At 30.3% G+C, this 6027-nt stretch overlaps 1 long non-coding RNA gene across 1 annotated transcript in view; it reads left to right on the top strand.

Annotated features, from left to right (window-relative positions):
• Positions 1-2852: 2852 nt before the first annotated feature.
• The window catches only part of LOC134533030 (uncharacterized), a 57065-nt gene continuing 53890 nt past the window's right edge, over positions 2853-6027 (top strand). Inside the window, exon 1 of the long non-coding RNA XR_010075236.1 lies at positions 2853-3164. This is a non-coding gene — a long non-coding RNA (uncharacterized LOC134533030). The remainder of the gene's footprint in view (positions 3165-6027) is intronic.

The following is a 6027-nucleotide window of genomic DNA, read 5'->3' as shown; positions in this document are numbered from 1 at the left end:
ATTACTTTAATATGAATTGAAAATTTTCTATATTTATATCGATTGGCCTGTAAGATATCATTTTAAGTTTTTGTTAGTGAATTAAGTTAAAGCACATGGTAGCTAGAAGACAACATATTATTCCTTTAAAGATTAATCTAATTATTATAAAGTATGTATAAAATACTATGACAACTATTTTTTATATTTTATTTACATACATATATAATACTAAGACAACTATTTATTACATTTATTGATATGAATAGGTATTAAAGTAGAGTGCTCTTTTCAGATTCTGGGATGCCAAAATAATTTTAAAAATGACGAAAGTGAATTTTTACGATGCGCGCGCACCATGCAACGAAATTTTCACAGGAATATGGCGGATCCACGCATATGAACATAAACCCATATGTAGTCACTTTCATAAAAATTAGGGGTATTACCAAACATATTGGAGTGCCAAATTAAATTGATCGTAAAACTACCCACGAATATATTTGGTAAACTAAATAGGTCATAATAAAAAGTAATTTCAATTTTTAAAAAACTAAGGGTACTTGTATCGCCAGTGAGGAACTACGTGCAAGTCGCTTTCAGAATTTTAGTTGCTGATATTAGATACTGGTCCACGCATTAAAACACATTTATTTATTGTAAATATTAGTGATAGAAATTGTGTTTATAAACTTTTTCAAGTGAATTTATATAAGTGAGGTTATGTACTTGTATCTATAATTTATTTACAATATAAATGATTACATTATTATTTAATAAAAAATAAAATAAACAATTTAGCACATTTATTGACTTTCATTATTAATTAAAATGCATTTTGATTATTTTGCTAAATTAAATAATTAATTTTATACAAATGTTTATATTGATATTGAATACTGAGTATTTTTTAATTAATTTTTGTTACAATATATTTCAAAACAGCTCAGTATCTTAAATCATAAAGAAGTATAACTTCTAACGCGCATACATAAGTACACACATCGTTTTTAAATATGAGAGTTATAATTTTCATTAAATTTCTAACACATTTTGCAAGAGCTGAATCTTAAGGCGATACGCCTTTTCTTACACCTAACAATATTTTCTGCTATTACATCATATATAAAAATTAAAATAATTAAGTATAACATATAAATAATTGATGATAAAATAGGTAATAATATAGAAAACAGAATAAAGCTCTAACTAAATTTTTAAAGATACAAAATAACCATTCAAAAATTTAAACAAAAAGCTTATTTACGTTTAACAAAAGATTAATCATAGGCATAAGGCTACGCGTGCTGGAATGTAATTAACGGTTAAAAAATACCGTTTTGCCAAAAAAAAAAAAGATTATACGTAGGGTCTTTACACAATTTAAAACTGCAGACAAGTGACTTAATGATGGTTACCGCAATGGTGTTTCTTATGGAGCGCTACACAATTAACCTCGTTTGATTTAAGTTATGAAATCTCGGTTGTACGATTTGGAAAAGTAAATTTTAAGACAATCGGACTGCGAGAACCGATCAGTCTAGCAAGCAGATTTATTATGTGTTGTTGGGTGGGAGACGTGATGTGATTTGAATATGAAGTAAATTTTTCTTGCAATTCATTACAAACATTATCGGCGATATTTGAGCATAATATTGGTGAAGAAAGAACACCGAAGGTAAAAGCAAAATTGACGCTGGTATTGCGTAATAAGGGATAAAATCATGGACAATTTTTTTTTTTTTTAATTTTTCAATTGTTTTAAGTCCTGTATTCTGAAAATTGCGCCTGCCTGAAAATTACTGAAAAACTTCCACTAACAATTTTTTAATTAGTAGATATATCTTGGTAATCATTGTGATGGATTCCAGCTAATACTAACAAATAAAATATGGGCAAATAAGTGAAATGGTTTCTAGGCGAGTCAATATTTGCAGTGTTTTAAGAAAACTGTACGTGACACACAGATAAAACTTTGTTAATATTTCAGTGATTAACGCGGATCTGACGGTTTTTACTTGGGAACTAAAGTAACCCAACGAAAAATATTATAGAGCCTGTGTCAAAAATGGCTATGTTTTATTTCAATTTAATTTTCTGCTTTGTTTGGCGCCAAGTTAGACATGTACGACGTCTCTTACACTGAACCGTATTACGTAAACAATGTATAATAATATATAACAAACAAAAATGAAATTACATCCTAACAAGTCCTGATCTATGAAAATTCTAAAAAGAAGCAAGTTTTTGCTCCTTGCGAAACTAACTGATAGAACAAATGAGAACTATCGAAAGATAACGGGGCAAAACAAAATATAAATTAAAGTGTGTGTTCCCAGGATTCATATACACTACAAGACATCTATTTATATTATTTACATGGTGTTCTTTCCCACAAAGCCATAACTGAAGACGGATGGGGTCTCGAACTATGGGCTCTCGTTCTCAACATAGCATGTCAACATATTATATTTACTTCAATTATTTAGAAGGGGGTCATAATTTAATTTCGATGTACGCCTTCTGTTCCCAGCATTTTTTTTTATTCTCTACAACACATTATATAATTGGTTCGTGAAAAAACAAAAAAAAAAAATTACGTCGATAGATAAAACCCGCGCGCGCGTTTCCCGGGTGTGCTGGAAGCCACGTATGCTCTTCCCATTGGCCAACGGCCGGCGCACTCGTGGCTCGACCTATGACTCACACCTATGCGGCTCAAGAATGAGCGGGGGAAGGAAAGAGGGGTGAAATTGAAAAAAAAAGGGGGGGGGGGCCGTGAGCGACCCTAACAACCCTCCCCTTTCCCAATCGCTTTTTTCCCTCCCACGCACACCTCTGACCAGACGTTTCGCTCAGTCGTCACGCTATATTTAGTTACGTGCTAAATGACCCCTGTGTTTGGTCTGCGCTGCTGGTTTTTGTTTGATCGTCTCTCGTGTTATCGCCGCTTAGAGGTCAGGAGGGGAAAGAGGAAAGCGAATAGCGATAACGGAGGAAGGACGAAAGCAGCTATATAAACTCGCGACGCGGGAAATGTTGCGTCATTAGGTCGAGAGCTGTTAGTGAGTTCGTGTGTGCGTGCGTGGCTGTGCGCGGGAGACTCCTTTTCTATCACGTGGTTTGCATCTGTGCGTAAGTGCGAGTGAAATCAGCATGCGACTTCAAGCTTTTTAATTAGTAAGGTAAGTTTTCATCACCGTAGTGTCACGTGTTCAGAAAAATGTGTAAACAAATTATTTTAGGCCTATAATATGGAACATGTAGGTAGCCGCGTATCTCTGTTAAGCACCGTGCCACAATAAATTAGGTCCCATTTCTTTATCTACTAAGAATTCAAAACGATTTTGTTAATAAGTCAGTTGCAGTGTAATAATTGGGTCACGCATTTGAAATTTATAACTTCAGACCTAATATGTATATTCTTTTTATGACAAACACACCTAATGTAGAAAAACGTTATTGTAACTAGACCATATAAATCTGCAGGTTTTAATATTAATGAACATTTTAAAATTTGTTCATTGTTGTATGTGACAATCCACTTTAGAAGTCAACTGAAGTTCCCCGAATTTACGCTCTACCTCACTGAGAGGACCCGCCTGCACTTGCAAAAGCGTGATTAAAGTGTGCTTGATGTCATGATTATGGAAAACTTTCTGTATATTTTAAAGTTTTCTTTCAAAACTGTCAACTATTGTTATATTACTTCAAATATAGCAATGCTGTTTAGCAGTCACTACATAGATTGAGAAGAATTAAAACATACAATTTTTAGAATTTTATTTAATTTTTTTCTAGAAGAACACCTATTCTAGAAAATTAGTATTTAATATTTACAAAAATGCTTTTAAAACAGTATTATATTGTAAAATAATAATTATTTAGAATGATTAAATATTGCGGGTATGTAAATTCTTTACTTCGTACTCAGTAATTTAATTTAGATTTGTTTCTATAAAGGTTGACACTTTTTTTTTTCTTTTCACATTTAGATGTATCCAATAATAATATTCCTCTTTATTTTAAACGTTAGTTGTAAAACATTTCACCAAGTACCAACATTCCGCTTTAAGGGTTGGGAAAGGGTAATGGGGGTGGTTTTTAGGAATCTTATGTGGACAGTGACATTCCTCTGGTTTTGAAGGTCGAGAGTGCAAAATTTCATCAAGCACGGATAAAACTTTAAATTTGTATATAAAAATGCAAACAATCATAAACTCTTTTTTAAATGTATGTATATACTCATATTCATATACCCAACCAATGATTTCGAATAATATTTATTTAAGATTTATTTTTGTCAGTAAAAAATTAATGTTATATGCCTACCTGGTGTAAAGTAACCAATACAACGTACTGAGCTGTGTATTTAAAGTTATTATTATAAGTATTATAACATTTAGACACATAACAAGTATATGATTTTCTTCAAAAATGTAATAATGAGTCATAAGAAAACGTTATTATAAAAAAGCGATACACCAGGATTTGATCCCATGAGCTTTTAATCATCAGTTGCGCACAATATAACAATGATAAATATACCAAACCATAATGATAGTAAAATATTGAGTTATTAATTTTGTAATCCCAAAATTATAATGCATTTTTAAAGTAGCTACTTATTTCATTGTGTGACTATTAAGATCTATAAAATTTATTCCGGAATATTTTTGCTACCCCAGAGATCTTTTTGGTACACCGATACGCTTGATCTGTCCCCCGGTGTTCACGTAAGAGAGTATAAAGTAGGTTATTGCCGGCATACGCAGGCGACTTCCGACACCAACGCCCCTAAAGAAGTTTACAAAAAAAAAGGGTGCGTGTACTTATGTTCGCGCGTGAGAAGTCATACTTCTTTGGCATCATTAAAAAACAGTTTTTAATTGCATAAAAATAATTAATTACAATAAAATAATAAAAGGCCTGGAAAAAGATAGTCAACACAGTCAATAAAGTTCAGTTTGAATTTGAAAAATTAAATAAATAAAATTTAGAGAATAATAAATATATATGACATAATTTGTACTAAAAATTATAAGATTCTTAATTTTAAATATTTATTATTATTTAATTTTATAAGAAAATAAATAAATTTAATAATAAATTAAAAAATTTAATTTTAGTTTATTCATTTTTTAAATATTTATTATTTTCTTAATTTAATATTAACTTTCATTTTTATCAAAAGTTTTCATTAAATTTGTTCATTTATTTTTATAAATATATATTATTAATTCAATTTAATAATAAATATTAAAAATTAATAATTTAATTTGATGTTCGATTTTCGTATTTATCACAATTTTTTTTTAAATGTTTCATTAAATTTATTTTGTAAACATTAAATAACCAATAATAAATATTTAACATTAATAATTTAATAATATTTAGTATTAATTATATTAAATAATATTTTAACAAAAATAAATAAATAACACACACGGTTAGTTAACCTCAATTATATTGGAGCACTTGAAAAAGTATAAAGGCACAATTTTTTACTAATATTTACGAATAGTAAATAATATTAGGCCTAATCAAAATATTCAATTTAAATCACTACTGAATATAATTTATTAGCACATACTATATAATTCGCACTTGTATGAAACTAAAACACGTGTTGTGAATGTAGAAATTAGAAACATGTGGATAAATATTATAAATATGAAAACAGTGATCAGAGGCGACGAGCGTGCCAACATGCGCTACTAATAGAGGTTCTCTTTCTATTTTGTTGGTAGCTTTTTTTCGAAACTTAATGAGCGGTTTAGCGGGCGGGCAGCTTCAACCTGTTAATTTTGTGTTACAGTGATGCGCGCGCATCTTAAAATTTCACTCATAATTTTTTCATAACGCGCCTAAAGAACTTTTACATTCATAATAAATAATTACAACTGCATAAACTGGGAAGAAAAAAAAAGTTCATTAGAAATTGCCAAAATACCCTTATAGCGCGGTAGGATCAGGCGATGCCGCTAGAATGCGCCTCGTAACGTTTCTCCCGTTTTTTCGAAGACTTTCCTATATTGTCCTACATAC

Source organism: Bacillus rossius, chromosome 6 (genome assembly GCF_032445375.1).
Source record: "Bacillus rossius redtenbacheri isolate Brsri chromosome 6, Brsri_v3, whole genome shotgun sequence".
Classification (NCBI taxonomy): domain Eukaryota; kingdom Metazoa; phylum Arthropoda; class Insecta; order Phasmatodea; family Bacillidae; genus Bacillus; species Bacillus rossius.
Note: the sequence above shows the minus strand (reverse complement) of the source record. Positions and strands in the feature narration are given on the sequence as shown.